Below are 20,001 nucleotides of genomic sequence, written 5' to 3' on the forward strand. Positions count from 1 at the left end.
TGAAGCATAAATTCATTTGATCTCCCGATATTAATATTAATCAAATTAGCAAGCATCTTTTTTTAGAAAGAAAGCCCTTTTCCATTTTAGCAAAATTCTTTCTATTTATACCTACTTTAAGGTATTCATCATTGCAGTACAACTGTTGCAGTAGAATGACAACAGATTCGTGTATAGGGAACTAGATTAGCTTAGCTACCTATCTAATTTATTGTAGAAATTCTGGGATCTGCGATTGGACATGGAAAATAGAAATACTTTTTCTTGGGTAAAGGAACAGATAACTCGATCGATTTCTGTAGCGATCATGATATACGTAATAACTCGGACATCTATTTCAAATGCATATCCCATTTTTGCGCAGCAGGGTTATGAAAACCCACGAGAAGCAACTGGACGAATTGTATGTGCCAATTGCCATTTAGCTAGCAAGCCCGTCGATATTGAAGTTCCCCAAGCTGTGCTTCCCGATACTGTATTTGAAGCAGTTCTTCGAATTCCTTATGATATGCAATTGAAACAAGTTCTTGCTAATGGAAAAAAGGGAGGGTTGAATGTAGGTGCTGTTCTTATTTTGCCCGAGGGATTCGAATTAGCGCCGCCCGATCGTATTTCCCCTGAGTTAAAAGAAAAGATAGGAAATCTTGCTTTTCAGAGTTATCGTCCCGATAAAAAAAACATTCTTGTGATAGGCCCTGTTCCCGGTAAGAAATATAGTGAAATTGTCTTTCCCATTCTTTCCCCTGATCCTGCTACGAAGAAAGATGCTCATTTCTTAAAATATCCCATATATGTAGGGGGAAACCGAGGAAGAGGACAGATCTATCCTGATGGTAGCAAGAGTAACAATACAGTCTATAATGCTACGTCAACAGGTATAGTAAGAAAAATACTACGTAAAGAAAAGGGGGGGTATGAAATATCCATAGTTGATGCATCAGATGGACGCCAAGTGATTGATATTATACCTCCCGGACCAGAACTTCTTGTTTCAGAGGGGGAATCCATCAAGCTTGATCAACCATTAACAAGCAATCCTAATGTGGGAGGTTTTGGTCAGGGGGACGCAGAAATCGTGCTTCAGGATCCATTACGTGTCCAAGGCCTTTTGTTCTTCTTCGCATCCGTTATTTTGGCACAAGTTTTTTTGGTTCTCAAAAAGAAACAGTTTGAAAAGGTTCAATTGTACGAAATGAATTTCTAGGTCCCGGGATTTCTTACCATCAAGTTGGTAAAAAGCCTCGATTTATTGGCAATTGCTAGAATTATCTATGATCTATTTTGGAAATCCTTTTTTTGTTTAGACTGCTTTTTGTTTATGAGATGTCTGGAATTCCTTATTTATATCCCATGCAAAAGAAGAGAATCCAAGGCAAAGGCGAGAACAATAAAATTAAAATTTCTTCCTTTTCGGAGGGATTGCAGGTCTTCTTAATCGTCTATTCGGCACAAGAAAAAGGCTTTTTCTTGTGCCGATTCTTCTTGTATCAAAATAAGAATCCTTTTTCTTCCTAATTCGTCAAAGATTACTATTTCTTCTTTATTCGGGTCTGTCTCTTGGACCTCTTTTTCTTTTGCTTAGGTTTAGCCGAGGTAGTGGACAAACAGAGGGGAAGAAAATATGGCGGGGGAAAAATTTCTTGTGATTGTGAGCAAATTGCTTGGCTTGTTTAATTAAGTTCAACTTCAAATTTACAGAAATTTTGCAAAAAAAAAGTAAACTCTTCCATTGAAGGTTTTTTTTATTTTTAGGCTAGTTGAATAGTTTTGATTAAGGTTTTATTAGTTTATTACTCGAAACTAAATCAAGGATTTTCAGGATACTTCCTTCGTGGAATAAGATATTGGATCCTCGAGTGATCTCTTTTTCTTGTTGCTTCATAAGAGTGAATCGAATAGATTCAATTCGCGTTATAAGAGTAAAAATTCCGCGGGTCCTTTCCGCTCTAATCAGATAAAGGGGGGTAAGGACCCGCTAAGCTCCTACTTTTTCATGTTTACAATCTGGTCCCTCCGATTACTATAGAGATGAACCCAATCCAGAATATGAACCATAAAAGAAAACACCTACTAAACCAATCACAGCAATACCAGCTACAGTACCTATCAGCCAAAGAGGAATTCTTCCAGTAGTATCGGCCATTTCCCCTACTTTCCTCCACATTTTATCAATTGGTCATGCTAGAGACAAAAACAGTCATGGGTAGTTATAAGGATGGTATCCTTCCAAATGGGATAAGAGAATTCTTATTAGTCTCTTTCTTTCTCTCAATTGAAGAAGTAATTGGAAAATAAAACAGCAAGTACAAAAATGAGTAATAAACCCCAGTATAGACTGGTACGATTCAATTCAACATTTTGTTCATTCGGGTTTGATTGTGTCATAGTTCTATAGTTGGAATTTGTTTTATCGTTGGATGAACTGCATTGCTGATATTGATCCCAAGAAAAAAACAGTAGGTACAGCTAGTCCGTGAATAGCCAGCCATCGCACTGTAAAAATAGGATAGGTTCGATCTATGGTCATTGAGGGCCTCCTAAAAGGATCTACTAAATTCATCGAGTTGTTCTAAAGAATCAAAACGGTCGGTTATTAACGGAATTCCTTGTCGGCTTTCCGTGAAATACTCGTTTGGCCTAGGACTTCCAAACACGTCATAAGCTAAACCCGTACTGACAAATAACCAACCCGCAATGAATAGGGAAGGTATAGTAATGCTATGAATAACCCAGTATCGAATACTGGTAATAATATCAGCAAAAGAACGTTCTCCCGTGCTTCCAGACATGCTGAACTCCCAAAATTTTTGTACATTCAAAAAAGGAATTGATTCCGTAAAAGATGGGATCGACCAGTAAATAGAAAATTACTGATATTTCATCCTTGTGAGATTGTCAATTTTGTACCAAAGGTGTATTTTGAGTATACCGAATTAGTATAGCTATCCTTCCTATGGCACAGCAATCTGGTTTTGCCTGGTTCCGAAACATAATTACTTTTTTATTTTTTTTGTCTATAGGTAAGCTATATGTTATTCAAGGCATCAATAGAAAACCCCATTTTTGTAGGTTCTACTTACTTTTCATTGGCTTCGGAATATATAGAGTAATTCGGAATAGCAGCCAAAATCTTGGGAAAATCTAAGTTAATGATCAATAGGTTTGGATAAATAATTTAGGAAGGATATTCTCATACTGACACAATACAAGGACAAGTATATGTGAAATCTATCCTTTCATAATTCGTAATTCATCCTTGTATTGTTTGTTGGATTAGGTCTAACTTTCTTGACCAAACTGCGAGCGCGGAACTTTACGAGATGAAATAGGGAAAGACAGAAGATAGAATAGAACTTAAAAGGATAATTGAAGTGACTCGTCTTCGAATCTACTTTGGTTGGAGTTCGAAAAAGGAATAAAAATAAAGTAAATTCAAGGAAGAGCTTTCTTTTTTTTTTTAACAGCCCCTTGGCAGGTCGTGGAATGCTTTTGTTCTCCTCTTATTCCATATGGAATACAATCAGTTAAAATAAGAAGGAATAGGGGAATATTCGATCGTTCACTCCAAAACGAGGGTCCTATTGAAAAAGAAATTATCCAAAATAGAAAGAAGTTTTTTTTTCAAATTCAATTGTTTATTTATCTCTTATTCAAAAATTTCCCTGAAAATTGAATGAAAAAATGAAATTCAATGGGGTTAGATGATCTAGTTCTTAATATTATTACTTTACTCAATTGACAAATTCCACAACAAATCTCTTGATTCGGAATTAGGGACTCATGTATCATCTGATGAATCCACTTTCTTTTACACTTCTGTATCTTACTCTACCTTGTTTTTTAGTATTATCTAAAATAACTGATGAATTCTGAATTTTCCATAACTTAGGTAAATGCTTTACCAACATATGTAGTGTAGTAAAAAAAAATAAATGGAATTTAACTCTTTCATGCTTACTTTAACTAGTTATTTTGGTTTTCTACTGGCTGCTTTAACTATAACCCCAGCTCTATTTATTGGCTTGAACAAGATACGCCTTATTTGAATTGACTGAATAATTATAATTCAGAAAAGAAAAATCTTTCTTTGGGATTCCTGGCATTCTACGACTCTTTTCCAGACTAATTAGGAATTCTTTTCTTGGTCATTGAGATTCGTGGATAATTTAGAGTACTATTTAGGGATAGATCGTACCTCTTTTTTTATCCCCTCGAACAAATCGAAATGATTGAAGTTTTTCTATTTGGAATCGTCTTAGGCCTAATTCCTATTACTTTAGCGGGATTATTCGTGACTGCGTATTTGCAATACAGGCGTGGGGATCAGTTGGATCTTTGATTGAGTCATTTTTTTTTGATTGACCTCCTCCAGACCAGAGAGGAGGTCAAATTGAAATTGGAGTTACAATTCAATTTTGTTAAGTTATTTTACTCTGCTTCGACATAAAATAGATGGAATCACGCTCTGTAGGATTTGAACCTACGACATCGGGTTTTGGAGACCCGCGTTCTACCGAACTGAACTAAGAGCGCTTTCATTCATTCAAAAAGAAAATCTTTTTCTATTCCTAATGTATCTCACGTACGTATAGTCTCCACAAATTCAAGTTATACCCACTTTACTTTAATTGATCTCGTCGCTACTGCCTATAAAGAAGAAAGAAGTAATAGGTAGGGATGACAGGATTTGAACCTGTGACATTTTGTACCCAAAACAAACGCGCTACCAAGCTGCGCTACATCCCTTTTCCAAATTAAATTGTTGTACAATGCCATTGTACACAATTCCTGTCTTCTTTTCCACATCATAATTTTCTTCTTCTTTCTATTTTCTTCTTCTTTCTTTCTCTATCTATATATAGAACCCTCGTGTCATTTCTTCTTTTTGGTCTCATATAATTAAGGAATTATATACATATAAAATCCAATATAATTTCGCCTATAAAAGAAGGATTACTTTTCCTTGCTAATATATAGGAAGAAGGGGTCATCTTTTTCTTTTTTAGGGATAGGAAAATTTCGTCGATATGGTTCATTTTATATATAGCATAACAATCTTGGGCAAGAGTTTATGATCATATATGTATTCCAACAAGGAAGGAGGATTTTCAATGCGGGATATAAAAACATATCTCTCTGTAGCACCCGTGCTAAGTACTCTATGGTTTGGTGCTTTAGCAGGTTTATTGATAGAAATTAATCGTTTATTCCCAGATGCTTTGTCATTCCCTTTTTTTTAATTCTAGTTATTGCTATGGGAGGGATAGATTTCTTCGTGATATGACAAAATTTGATCCTTTTCAATCTTTTTTTAGTATCGGAAGGAAAAAGAAAGAAAAGATGGATTGGGTTGAACCTCAGAGTCATTAAAAATTTTGTAAACCCCATTTTTGAAAATAGAAATTCAATTTAAAGGGGTACCCAAGCTAAATAAGGCCTCAGAAATCAGAGCATAGAAAAGGTGGGGCTGGCTAATTAAATGAAAGGATTTCGAACCAAAATCTTTGCTAATTCGACAAGGATTGTATTCTTTAATTATTTCTCTATTTTTTATTACTTAATTTAAGAATAAAAAAAAATTATTCTAATGAATTTTATTCTTCTTCTTCGGATTCAAAATAGAAGAATAAAAGAATAAGTAGAAGAATTAAGTTAAGTCAATCCAAAAAGAAAAGGAGGTTCATGGCCAAGGGAAAAGATGTTAGAATCAGAGTTATTTTGGAATGCATCAGTTGTGTTCGAAAAGGTGCCAATGAGGAATCGACGGGGATTTCTAGATATAGTACTCAAAAGAATCGCCACAATACACCCGGACAATTAGAATTCAAAAAATTTTGTCGTTATTGTCGCAAGCATACGACTCATCACGAAATAAAGAAATAGGAACATCGTGTGTTCGATCTTTCCAAACAACAGAAAGAGTAAGAACTTCATATTTAATATATAAAGAAAACATAGTATAGAATACAAAATACAAATCAACTCATCTGATTTCCGGTAGATATTATTTCATATGTATAGAGGGTATTCATATACTATAATATGAATCAAATAAGATATGGATCAAAGAAAAACTACTTCTTCTGGATCCTAAATTAATAAAATAAAGAAGTGAATTTTCAAATTTTCAAATTTTAAATAAGGAATAAATCATGTATACATCTAAACAACCTTTTCTTAAATCTAAGCAACCCTTTAGTAAATCCAAGCAAACTTTTAATAAATCCAAGCAACCCTTTCGTAAATCCAAGCAAACTTTTCGTAAATTCAAGCAACCTTTTCGTAAATCTAAACAACCTTTTCGTAGGCGTCCCCGGATTGGCCCGGGAGATCGAATTGATTATAGAAACATGAGTTTAATTAATAGATTTATTAGTGAACAAGGAAAAATATTATCGAGACGAATAAATAGATTAACCTTGAAACAACAACGATTAATTACTCTTGCTATAAAACAGGCTCGTATTTTATCTTTCTTACCGTTTCGTAACTATGAGAACGAAAAGCAATTTCAAGCCCAGTCAATTTCAATAATTACAGGTTCTAGACCCAGAAAAAATAGACATATTCCTCAATTAACGCAAAAGTACAATTCCAATCGAAACTTAAGAAACAACAACCAAAATTTAAGAAACAACAACCGGAACTTAAGTTCCGATTGTTGATGTTTTATTCGAATTCGAAAGGGCCAGACCTATATATATTATAAAGAAAGTAATCCAGCTCGTTGATTCCTACCACTTAATCTTAATTTATTGTATCTTCCCGGAGAGGGAACTCCGGGAATTCATCTTTTATTATTCCAGTATATTACTTTATTTATACCTTTAATTGATGATCTTTATTTTATTGGAAATCGTGTAAAGATTATTTGGATTTGATACAGCTACTTGTGCAAGCATTTTACGATTAAGAATCAATTTCTTCTTGTACAGGTTGTGTATTAATTTACTATAACTATCGAATACTTTATATACCCGCGTTGCTGCGTTTATCCGAGTGATCCACAAACGACGAAAATCCCTCTTTTGCCTACCTCTATCTCGATGAGAGGAAACAAAAGCTCTTTTTACCTGTTGGGTAATCATTCGATTAAGTCTTAAATGAGCCCCTCTAAAGTTTGAGGCAAATGAACGCATTTTTGTTCGTCGTCTCCGGGCTATATATCCTCGCGGAACTCTGGTCATTGAATCAAATTAACCTTAATGAATAACTAATGATTTCTCTTCTTTTAGCCACCCTTTTTCTCATTAATAACAAAACTAATTATTCCGATATATAAAATATTAATTCCAATGGCTTTTGCTATAGTAACCTTCCCAACCACGATTTTTTATTCCACTCCGTTCAGTTATTTCTATACGAAATAACAAATTCATTCTAATAATACTAAAAAAAATAGTGGGTTCCATCGTTTCTATGGTTCCCTTTTAAACGGTGAGGCCCTCTCTATACACCGGAGCCCTTTCTTTCATCAAAAGGTATTGCGAACTTGTATAGTCCACATTCTTTGGCTCTACCTATCCATTATAGAGTAAATAGCTCTTTTCACAATAAGAGTTATCCATACAGTGACGGTATTTAATTATGAAAGTTGGCTAAGTAGCTGACCCTGTTAGTCCGTTCTTTTAAGATAAAGGAGCATAAGCCTTTTTCTTTTTATTACTATTTCCTCCGCTTAATGGATAACCATTTGCTACCAATGGGAGAATTGCTTCTTATTTCCAATTTAGATAATTGGATTTGCACCAAAGGAAACCATAAATTCCATATACCATAGAAATCTAGGATAGAGAAGCTATATCCTATTCATTGGTACTAATCATGGATACTTCAATTTTTTTTATATTTGTTTGAAGTCATGATCTGAACGAGTCGCACATACACCCTAGCACATGTTCCTCGACGCTGAGGGCATCCTTTAAGCGCGGCCGTTTTTCGAGCATTTCGTATTGGCTGTCTTGCGTTTCTAATAAGTTGTTTAACCGTCGGCATGTTGTATGTATATAGAAAAAAATGGATTGGTTTAGATCCATCTTAACCTGATGATTGCTCATCATGAAGTCTTTCTATTTTCTATTAAATCGAGGAAAACACGAATTTAGCTGTGAAATAACTTTACAAGAAATCCGGACACTACCAATCCTTAAACATTTCTGGAAACCACACTGGATCAGTATCGCAGTGCTTGTCAATCATTTCATCCCCTACAATATCGACAAGTCCATAAGCTTTGGCTTCGTCTGCTGACATAAAAACATCCCTTTCCATGTCTTCGGATACAACCCAAAAAGGCTTGCCTGTTCTTACTGCATAAACCCTTGTGATCATTTCGCGAACTTTGTGTAACTCTTCTACTTCTAGTAAAAATTCTGGTGTCCTTGCCCGATAATAAGCACTAGCAGGTTGGTGAAGCATAATCCTCGCGTGAGGGAATGCTATACGCTTGGTGGGTTCTCCTCCAAGCAGAATGAAGGACGCCATGGAGGCGGCTATTCCGAGGCATATTGTATATATCTGGTGTCACCGTTTGCATCGTATCAAAAATAGCCATTCCTGAGATTAGCCACCCGCCTGGGGAGTTTATAAACAAAAAAATATCACTAATTCCATCTTCTATACTCAGATATACCATGAGACCTGTAATATGATTCGTGATCTCGCAACGAATCTCTTGACCTAAAAAAAGTGTCCTTTCTCGATACATAACATTGTATAAGTCAACCCAAGTCGCTTCTTCATCTCCAGGAATCCGGTAAGGTACTTTTGGAACACCAATGGGCATATTAGATTAATATTATTAAATTTAAGTAAGAAAACCACACTTTAATATGGAAACGTAAGAATGGAACAGAAAGAAAGAATCCGCAGTTTATTGTCTTAATTTTTATTCTTATTCTATATGAATACTATAGATTCTATTAATACGTAGATTGAAAGGTTATACATATAAGGAATGTAAGACAGATTGAATAAAGAAAAAGGAATGGGTGATTCGAATGCTAAACAAAGAGGGGTAGCGATCTATTCTTCGTTTTTTCCAAATTGGCCAAGTTACCCATTGCATATTGGCACTTATCGAGTATAGAATAGATCTGCTTCTCTTTCTTCTTATGAACAGAATTGGCTTCTTATTTTTAATGGAATGAAATAAATATTCGCGCTTTCTGACACAGAATCCCCTAGAAGGGTTAGGTACATAGGATATGGATAGTCTTTTTCAATGCGATAAAATAAAGCGACATCGTGTCTATTTTTCTTTGCTAAAGGGGTATTTCCATGGGTTTGCCTTGGTATCGTGTTCATACTGTCGTATTGAATGATCCGGGTCGATTGCTTGCGGTGCATATAATGCACACAGCTCTAGTTTCTGGTTGGGCTGGCTCAATGGCTTTATACGAATTAGCAGTTTTTGATCCCTCTGATCCTGTTCTGGATCCAATGTGGAGACAAGGTATGTTCGTAATTCCCTTCATGACTCGTTTAGGAATAACGGATTCGTGGGGTGGTTGGAGTATTTCAGGAGGAACTGTAACAAATCCGGGTATTTGGAGTTATGAAGGTGTGGCAGGTACGCATATTGTGTTTTCTGGCTTGTGTTTCTTGGCAGCGATCTGGCATTGGGTATATTGGGACCTAGAAATATTCTCTGATGAGCGGACGGGAAAACCCTCTTTGGATTTGCCCAAGATCTTTGGAATTCATTTATTTCTTGCAGGGGTGGCTTGCTTTGGCTTTGGGGCATTTCATGTAACGGGTTTGTATGGTCCTGGGATATGGGTATCCGATCCTTATGGACTAACTGGAAAAGTACAAGCTGTAAATCCAGCGTGGGGTGCAGAAGGTTTTGATCCTTTTGTTCCGGGGGGAATAGCTTCTCATCATATTGCTGCGGGTACATTGGGTATATTAGCGGGCTTATTCCATCTTAGTGTCCGTCCGCCTCAACGTCTATATAAAGGATTACGTATGGGCAATATTGAAACTGTACTTTCCAGTAGTATCGCTGCTGTTTTTTTTGCAGCTTTCGTAGTTGCTGGAACTATGTGGTATGGGTCAGCAACGACCCCAATCGAATTATTTGGGCCTACTCGTTATCAGTGGGATCAGGGATACTTTCAGCAAGAAATATATCGAAGAGTTAGCAATGGTTTAGCCGAAAATCTTAGTTTATCAGAAGCTTGGTCTAAAATTCCCGAAAAATTAGCCTTTTATGATTATATTGGTAATAATCCGGCAAAAGGGGGATTATTCAGAGCAGGCTCAATGGACAATGGGGATGGAATAGCTGTTGGATGGTTAGGACATCCCGTCTTTAGAGATAAAGAAGGACGTGAGCTTTTTGTACGCCGTATGCCTACTTTTTTTGAAACATTTCCGGTTGTTTTGGTAGATGAGGAGGGAATTGTTAGAGCAGACGTTCCTTTTAGAAGAGCAGAATCCAAATATAGTGTTGAACAAGTAGGTGTAACGGTGGAGTTCTATGGTGGCGAACTTAATGGAGTAAGTTATTCTGATCCTGCTACTGTAAAAAAATATGCGAGGCGTTCTCAATTAGGGGAAATTTTTGAATTAGACCGGGCTACTTTGAAATCTGATGGTGTTTTTCGCAGCAGTCCAAGGGGTTGGTTCACTTTTGGTCATGCTACCTTTGCTTTGCTCTTCTTTTTCGGACACATTTGGCATGGCGCTAGAACATTGTTCCGAGATGTTTTTGCTGGTATTGATCCAGATTTGGATGCTCAAGTGGAATTTGGAACATTCCAAAAAGTGGGAGATCCAACTACAAGGAAACAGGCAGTCTGATACACATTGTTATAGTATCTTTCACCTCTCTTTTTTGATTTGACATGGGAAACATCTCCCATCCTTTCTTTGACTCTTTTTCTTTCTTTATATGGGAAATTCTCCCAAATGACAAATGAATAGGTGTGGAAGTTATAATTGTAAATAAACCAGGATCGAATCTATGGAAGCATTGGTTTATACGTTCCTTTTAGTTTCGACTTTAGGGATAATTTTTTTCGCTATCTTCTTCCGAGAACCACCTAAGGTTCCACCAACTCCAACTAAAAGAATAAAATAATTTCATTTAAGTAAGAAGTCCCCCTATCTGGGAGACTTCTTACTTAAATTAGTCTCCGTGTTCTTCGAATGGATCTCTTAATTGTTGAGAGGGTTGCCCAAACGCGGTATATAAGGCATACCCAGTAAAGCTTACAAGTAAACCAGATATGGAGATGGCGACTAAAGTTGCTGTTTCCATTTTTATAGAATTTCAAGATTACAATGGATCTACGAAAAGATCGTGTATTTACAACTACAACGGAATAGTATACAAAGTCAACACCAATGATTAAATAGAATTTATGGCTACACAAACCGTTGAAGATAGTTCTAAACCTAGGCCAAAACGAACTGGTGCAGGTAGTTTACTGAAACCCTTGAATTCGGAATATGGGAAAGTCGCCCCGGGTTGGGGGACTACTCCTTTTATGGGGATCGCAATGGCTTTATTCGCTATATTCCTATCTATCATTTTAGAAATTTATAATTCTTCCGTTTTACTGGACGGAATTTTAACCAATTAGGTTTCTACTAACTAAAACTAGGAAGTCAGAGTTTTTCCATCCAAAAAAGCCTTTCTAGTTTAAGATCTACATTTCTAGATATTATGGTAGTTCGACCGCGGAATTTTTTTGTTTCGGTATCTCTGGAATATGAGTGTGTGACTTGTTAGAATTGATCCTATTGATAATACATAGAAAGGGCCTGTTATCTCTATCAAGATGATTCTAATTCGTCAGATATTATTTATTCTAGTATCTGGAACACGAAATAGATAGAGTGGATCAAAAAAAAATGGAACTATGATTCATACTCACTATTAAGACCTCGCAACCAGACTGAAAAATTCAAGTAGTTCTTAAATAAAAATAAAAAAGAAATTTTCTTCCTTCCAATTTTGTTTGCCCAAAAGACAACTTTTTTTCTCTCGATTTTGTCGAGTCATTACACTGATTCAATAAATGATTATCAAGCGGTTCTTATTCGAAGAACCCTTGCCTTTTGTTTAGCTTGAGACTAAATCATCGTGGCTCTAGTATGAATCTAAGGTTTTAATTGAACTGATTCATAGGATCTCAACAAGATAATTTCTATATTACGCATAAAAAAACAAATCCTTTATAGGGAAGAGAAAAGTCAAGAAGCCTCTAATGACCAACATAAGGGAAAGGAAGAAAGAAAGACGCGCCAACTTGAGATTTTTTGGCATTATCATCACAAAGAAGATATTCCGGATTTTTCTTATTTGATATCTTCAAGGCAAATCGACCCAATTCAGTGGCTGATGAAGTTTTGAACCTTTTTTCTAATATTCGTTGAAAATTTTTGTGTTTCTGCTTGAGCCGTACGAGATGAAATTTTCATATACGGCTCTTAGAGGGGGACTCGGGTTAGTTACCTATCTCAATAAAGTATATGATTGGTTTGAGGAACGTCTTGAGATTCAGGCAATTGCAGATGATATAACTAGTAAATATGTTCCTCCCCATGTCAACATATTTTATTGTTTAGGGGGAATTACACTTACTTGTTTTCTAGTACAAGTCGCTACCGGTTTTGCTATGACTTTTTACTACCGACCAACCGTTACAGAGGCTTTTTCCTCGGTTCAATACATAATGACCGAGGCCAACTTTGGTTGGTTAATCCGATCAGTTCATCGATGGTCAGCAAGTATGATGGTTTTAATGATGATCCTGCATGTATTTCGTGTGTATCTCACAGGGGGATTTAAAAAACCCCGTGAATTAACTTGGGTCACAGGTGTGGTTTTGGCTGTTTTGACTGCATCATTTGGTGTAACTGGTTATTCTTTGCCTTGGGATCAAATTGGCTATTGGGCAGTCAAAATTGTGACAGGTGTACCTGACGCCATTCCGGTAATAGGATCGCCTTTAGTGGAGTTATTACGCGGAAGTGCTAGTGTGGGCCAATCCACTTTGACTCGTTTTTATAGTTTACATACCTTTGTACTGCCTCTGCTTACTGCCGTATTTATGTTAATGCACTTTCCAATGATACGTAAGCAAGGTATTTCGGGTCCTTTATAGGGAAGGCATATCATAGAGAATTATAATTATCATATATCATATCGGGTAGGTTTTGGTATTTCATTGCTACAAGCATGGGTTATTGTAAAATAACACATGTCATTTGGATACTTCTCTTCAACTCCAAAGTATTTTTATACAATACAAATAGTTGAAGTTAATTTTACGAAAGAAAAAAGGCGGATTATGGGAGTGTGTGACTTGAATTATTGATTTGGCCATGCAGATAAAGAATTGGATCTGCCACATTAGAATTCACAACCAAAGGTGTCTCCGCATCCAATCAACATGTAAGTCCCCTACCTAGGAAGGATAGGCTGGTTCACTTGAGGAGAATATCTTCTATGATCATACCGCAACCATGTCATCCATGAACAGGCTCCGTAAGATCCCATAGAGTAGAAATGGAATAAGTCATGTGACATGATCCAGTTCTCTATTTATTACACTTACCTTTTTATTATAGTATGGAAATGCATTCATTTTCTTTGCATCGATTGTGATCCGCAATACTATCGGAGTAAAAGAAGGGATCTAAGGAAGAATGTAGGCTAAACTTTTTGATTTTTTATTAGTAACAAGTAAATATTTTGTTTGGAGGTAAGAAACTTGCGATATTGAGGGGATAAATACCAACTAATCAAGAGACATGAGACAATCCACAAAGCAATTGATCATGATCAAATTTGTAAGCCCACTTGGATATTGAGCATTTACCCATAAGAATAGGATTATTTTCAATGAGTAGTTGTAGGTGCAACTTCGGAAAAGAGAATCTGATAAAGCTTTTCTTGCCTAGAGTCATTGAGTCATTATAAACCTTAATTCTATTAAGGATCTTCCGCGGTCTTATTTCTTTCACTCTTGCTCGAGCCGGATGATGATAAATTCTCATGTCCGGTTCCTTTGGGGGATGGATCCTAAAGAGTTCACCTATCCCAATAACAAAGAAACCAGACTTAAATGATCCTGTATTAAGAGCTAAATTAGCTAAAGGGATGGGACATAATTATTACGGGGAACCCGCATGGCCCAACGATCTTTTATATATTTTTCCAGTAGTAATTCTAGGTACTATTGCATGTAATGTAGGTTTAGCGGTTCTCGAGCCATCAATGATTGGTGAACCGGCAGATCCGTTTGCAACTCCTCTGGAAATATTACCCGAGTGGTACTTCTTTCCCGTGTTTCAAATACTCCGTACGGTACCCAATAAGTTATTGGGCGTTCTTTTAATGGTTTCTGTGCCAACAGGCTTATTGACAGTACCTTTTCTAGAGAATGTCAATAAATTCCAAAATCCATTTCGCCGCCCAGTAGCTACGACCGTTTTTTTAATCGGTACTGTAGTAGCTCTTTGGTTAGGTATTGGAGCAACATTACCCATTGATAAATCATTAACTTTAGGTCTTTTTTAGATATTTTTTGATTCATTCAACCGTGAAGTACCATAGGTATCTAGGAAATAGTTACTTCCAAGTGAATCTTCCCTAGATACCTAAAATCCATTTTATTATGATCCATTTCGCGAAAATATAGATTGTACCAAAGATGCTAAATTGTTTTCTTTTTATTCTAACTCGAAAAAGAAGAAGAAAAAAAATTGCAATGGATTTAAAACGAGAGTTTATTCTTAAGTAAATCAATTGGGAGATGCTTCTCTAGAGTGTCCCATATATGTTTTCTATCTTCCATACGAAAACTGTCAATTCTCAGAAGATCTTCTTCAGTCTTACTCAAAAGGTCCAATAGTGTATGTATATTGGCCCTTTTTAGACAATTATACGTTCTAGAAGTCAATTCTAATTGATCAATAAAAATAGAATTCAATGGAATTCCTTTTTTGTTTTTCTTTAGATTAGTTAATCTTTTTTGAAAAGTAAAAAGGGGTGGAGTAAACCTGTTTTTATTTTCTTCGAAACTAGCGCCCTCTTCCTCCGCGTGTAGAAAAGGAAGAAATAAATCAATCAAATTACGAGAAGCCTCATAAAGTGCTTCCTTAGGGGTTAAACTTCCATTAGTCCATATTTCTAGAAAAAGTATCTCGTGTTTTTCATTTCCATTCCCACAAGAAAAAATACTATAATTCACATTTCGAACAGGCATGGATACAGCATCTATAGGATAACTTCCATCTTGATAGTTCTTTCTGAGTTCTGTCTGATATCCACGATCTCTCTTGATCTGTAAATCAATACAGAAATCAATGGGCTCTGTCAAGTTAGCTATAGGTTGTGCCGTATCAACGATTTCTACGGAAGGCGGTAAGATGATATCTTGAGCAGTTATGTATCTAGGACCTTTGACGCAAATGGATGCGTCTCTAACTCCATAGAGATTACTTCTCAATACAATTTCTTTCAAATTTAGTAAAATTTCTTGTACGGATTCTTCAATACCTGCTATTGTAGAATACTCGTGCGGCACGCTCCCAAATTTTGCACGTGTGATACATGTTCCTTCTATTTCTCCAAGTAAAGCTCTTCGCAAGGCAATACCGACGGTGTCCGCTTGACCTTTTCTAAGCGGGGACAGAATGAAACGACCATAATAAAGGCGCTTACTATCTACTCTTGATTCAACACACTTCCACTGTAGTGTTTGAGTGGATCCTGCTACCTCCTCTCGAACCATAATAGACTAGTATTATTATTTTATCATTGAATCGTTTATTTCTCTTGAAATGAAAGTTGAAAGCGGGTTAATTCTTTTACAGACGTCTTTTTTTAGGCGGTCGACATCCATTATGCGGCATAGGTGTTACATCGCGTATACAACTTAATCGCACACCACTTTTAGCAATGGCTCGTAATGCGGCATCTCTTCCACTACCAGCGCCCTTTACCATAACTTCTGCTCGTTGCAAACCTACTGTACGAATAGCATCTACTGCTGTTCTTTGACCAGCATAGGGTGATGCTTTTCTTGAGCTTTTGAATCCACAAGTACCGGCCGAGGACCAAAAAACCACCCGACCTTGTGGGTCTGTAACAGTTATAATGGTATTGTTGAAACTAGCTTGAACATGAATAACCCCTTTTGTTATTCTACGTGCACTCTTCCGTAAACTAAAACGTGCATTCCTACGTAAACCAATACGCACTTTCTTACGTGAACCAATTTTTGGTATAGCTTTTGCCATATTTTATTATCTCATAAATATGAGTTAGAAATAAAAAAAAGAAAAAAAGATACAAAGATATCCGTTTCAGGGTAAAATAAACCCTTTACTTTAATTATTTTAAATGAAATTATTTTATTTGGAATTGGAACATTTCCGCGGGTACTTTTTTTTACTTTTTAGAAAGTAAAGTTCTTTTTCGAAAGATTACCCCTGTCTTTGTTTATGCTTCGGATTAGAGCAAATGACTCTAATTCGTCCACGCCTACGAATCAGTCGACATTTTGTACAAATTTTACGAACGGAAGCTCTTATTTTCATATTTCCGTATCCTTTTTTAAACTATGAATCTAATCTTTTGGAAAAAATAAGTCTCTTCGCTTGAATTTTAGAACTTAGAATTTATTACCCTAGAAAAAAAAGAAAAACCTAATCCTTTGAATCTTTGGTATCCTTCAAATCTTCGCTATCCTTCAAATCTTCGCTATCCTTCGAGTCTTCGATACGCTTCGAATCCTTATGGGGAAGTCTATAAATTATACGTCCCTTGCTTGAATCATAACGACTTACTTCAATTTTGACCCTATCCCCCATCAGTATTCGTATAGAACTAGACCGTATCTTTCCTGAAATATAGCCTAGGATGATGGTGTCATTCTCTAGCCGAACGCGGAACATTCCATTGGGTAGGGCTTCCGTAACTAAACCTTCGAAAGTTACTTTTGCTTCTCTCGGGTTTTTTTTTTCTCTCCTATTTTTTTTTTCTGTCATATTTTTTTTCTCCTATTTTTCTATTTTTATTTTAAAAATAGGAAGGGCGAGATAGAATTCAAGCACTATAGGCGGGGCGATTACCATATATAACATAAGACTTCTCCCCCAATTCTGTTTAGTCGAGCTTCTCGATCTGTCATTATTCCTCGAGAAGTAGAAAGAATAGCAATTCCCATTCCACCCAAAACTTTAGGAATTCCTTGATAGTTGGTATAAATTCGTAAGCCGGGTCGGCTGATACGCTTTAAAAAGGTTCTTGTTCTATATATTCCTTTTCTAGTCTTTCTCTTTTGATGTCGCAAAGTTGAAACCAAGAAATATCTGTTACGTTCCTGATGTTTCCGAACACTTTCAATAAAACCCTCTCGTAGAAGTATTTTAACAATGTTTTCGGTAATATTTGTAGATACTACTCGAACTGTTCCTTTTTTATTCATGTCCGCATTTCTTATAGAGGTTAGTAAATCAGCAATAGTGTCCTTGCCCATAAGACTCTAATTCTAGGTTCCTCCTAATTTTTCTATAATCAACATGTTTTCTTTTTTTTTTTCATTTTGGATTTTAAAACATATACGTAAAACACAATCTACTAAATTAATTCTTTGGTCTCAATTTCGCCTACTAGTATTTATAATACTTCAGGAGCTAATGAAACTATTTTGGTAAAATTCAATTCTCTCAATTCCTCGGCAATCGCGCCAAAAACTCGAGTTCCTTTTGGATTGCCTTTTTGATCAATTATAACCGCAGCATTGTCATCATAGCGGATTATTATACCGTCTTCGCATTTGAACTCTTTACATGTACGTACAATTACAGCTCGAATTACTTCGGATCTTTCTAGAGGCATTTGGGGCAATGCGTCTTTGATTACAGCAACAATAACATCACCAATACGAGCATATCGCTGATTACCAGCAGCTCCTATGACTCGAATACACATCAATTTTCGAGCTCCACTATTATCTGCTACATTTAAAAGGGTCTGAGGTTGAATCATATTATTTTTTATTTTGATTTCAATTTGTTATTTCAATGCAAAAGGATGAAAGAAATATTGTCTTTCCAGAAAGAAAAACCGGGCATTTTTTTTTATCTTCCATACCCCTTTTAGGGTTCTATATCTCTAATCGAATAAATTGACTTCGTATGGGCATTTTACTGGCAGCTATGGAGATAGCTGCTCTAGCTACAGTTTCAGATACTCCCCCCATTTCATAAAGTATACGACCAGGTTTAACAACGGATACCCAATATTCGGGGGACCCCTTTCCCGAGCCCATACGTGTTTCCGTGGGTCTTAGTGTAACCGGTTTGTCGGGAAATATACGTACCCATATTTTTCCACCACGACGTGCATATCGTGTTATTGCTCTTCGTCCTGCTTCTATCTGTCTCGCCGTGATCCAAGCGGGTTCAAGTGCTTGAAGAGCATATCTACCAAAACAAATACGATTGCCTCGGCAGGATTTTCCTTTCATTCTTCCTCTATGTTGTTTGCGAAATCTGGTTCTTTTGGGGTTATAGTCGATGGTTCTCTTTCTTAGTTCCATCTCTACTGCAAAACTGGACATGAGAGTTTCTTCTCATCCAGCTCCTCGCGAATGGAATGAGAAAGCATGTAAATTTCTCTAATTCATAATATTCAAAAATATTACGGTACGGATAGATACACATTAATAGATAATAGAAAAAGTTCGGTTTTTTTTATATTGAATTTGTTAAAACAGAAAAATATAATATATAGTCAAAAAAGAAGATCTAGAATATATCCAGATGTGTGTGTATATTTATCTAAATTCTATATTTATAGATAATGTAATCCTTCTTAAAAAAATCCTTATTTTTACTCTTATTGAATCGCGGTAAAGTATTCTAATTCAATAAGAATTTCGCGGGCGAATATTTACTCTTTCCTGTCTTATTTGTTAATTTATAAACTTACCAAATAAGACAATTTTTTTGGTTTGTTCCGCCATCCCACCCAATGAAGTGTTAGGATTCTTTTCAATAAAATCCTATGGAATCATAGGTTCTGTCGTTCCCACTGCTTCTCCTTGAATGGTTAGGTCTGAATCCCGCAACGGAGCTTCCAAAAAATTTCTTTCCGAGTTAATTTTCTCAGTTTTATTAACCCGGGCGGCTCTTTATTATTGCTTTAAATTTGTAGTTCTTGTTTCAAGTTACAATTTTTAATTCTCTATTATTTTTATTATATTGATGCTTTATCACATTGCCTTTTATGATGTAATTCATAGACCATACATAGTGGAATCCTATATCTTATTTATTTCCTCTTCCTTCTTTCTATCATCCCTCCCTTTATCCACATCCCTTTAGTTTTGCTTCACAACCTAGAATCCCTTTTCTTTTTTAGAGAAAAAATTGCAGTTGCTACAACTATATGACACATCTACTCATTTATGATAGAGGTATTTATTCATATAGTGACTGTTTCTTAGTTAGGATCTCGACAATACGAAGCAATAGGTTGGTTATTAGTTAATTTTCTATAATTACTAAGTTTTTTTCTTAAAAAAAAGAAAAAAATAACGAGTCACACACTAAGCATAGCAATTATATTAAATGATTTATCAATTTTCATTAAATCTTATAGAAAGAGGTATAATTTCTTCTTTTGCAGGGATTTCAGGAAAAAAGTCTCTTGTCATTTTTTATTCTATCAATGGACAGAATCCGAAGACAAGATTACTTATTCTTCGTCTACGAATATCCAAATTTTTACACCTAATACTCCATAGATAGTCCGAATTGGATAGCAGCAATAATCAATTTTAGCGCGAATTGTTTGGAGGGGAAGTCTACCCTTTTTAATAGATTCGGCGCGTGCAATTTCTTTTCCTCCGAGACGACCCGCAATTTTTACTTTTACTCCCCTTATATCTGCTTTTTTAGTTAATTCAATGGCTTTTTTCATTGCCTTTCGGAATGAAACTCTATTTTTTAATTGGAAAGCTATATATTCTG

The 20,001-nt window shown here is 35.9% G+C and overlaps 1 long non-coding RNA gene and 2 other non-coding genes across 3 annotated transcripts; 1 reads left to right on the forward strand and 2 right to left on the reverse strand.

Annotated features, from left to right (window-relative positions):
- Positions 1–4,459: 4,459 nt before the first annotated feature.
- On the reverse strand, positions 4,460–4,533 carry TRNAW-CCA (transfer RNA tryptophan (anticodon CCA)). The gene has a single exon. It is a non-coding gene; the product is annotated as a tRNA-Trp (tRNA).
- A 139-nt stretch (positions 4,534–4,672) lies between these two features.
- On the reverse strand, positions 4,673–4,746 carry TRNAP-UGG (transfer RNA proline (anticodon UGG)). The gene has a single exon. It is a non-coding gene; the product is annotated as a tRNA-Pro (tRNA).
- A 13,526-nt stretch (positions 4,747–18,272) lies between these two features.
- LOC141031400 (uncharacterized) lies at positions 18,273–19,779 on the forward strand. Its single transcript, XR_012193447.1, has 2 exons — positions 18,273–18,539; positions 19,583–19,779. It is a non-coding gene; the product is annotated as an uncharacterized lncRNA (long non-coding RNA).
- Positions 19,780–20,001: the final 222 nt, after the last annotated feature.

This window comes from Aegilops tauschii, unplaced genomic scaffold, assembly GCF_002575655.3.
Source record: "Aegilops tauschii subsp. strangulata cultivar AL8/78 unplaced genomic scaffold, Aet v6.0 ptg000524l_obj, whole genome shotgun sequence".
In the NCBI taxonomy this organism is placed as follows: domain Eukaryota; kingdom Viridiplantae; phylum Streptophyta; class Magnoliopsida; order Poales; family Poaceae; genus Aegilops; species Aegilops tauschii.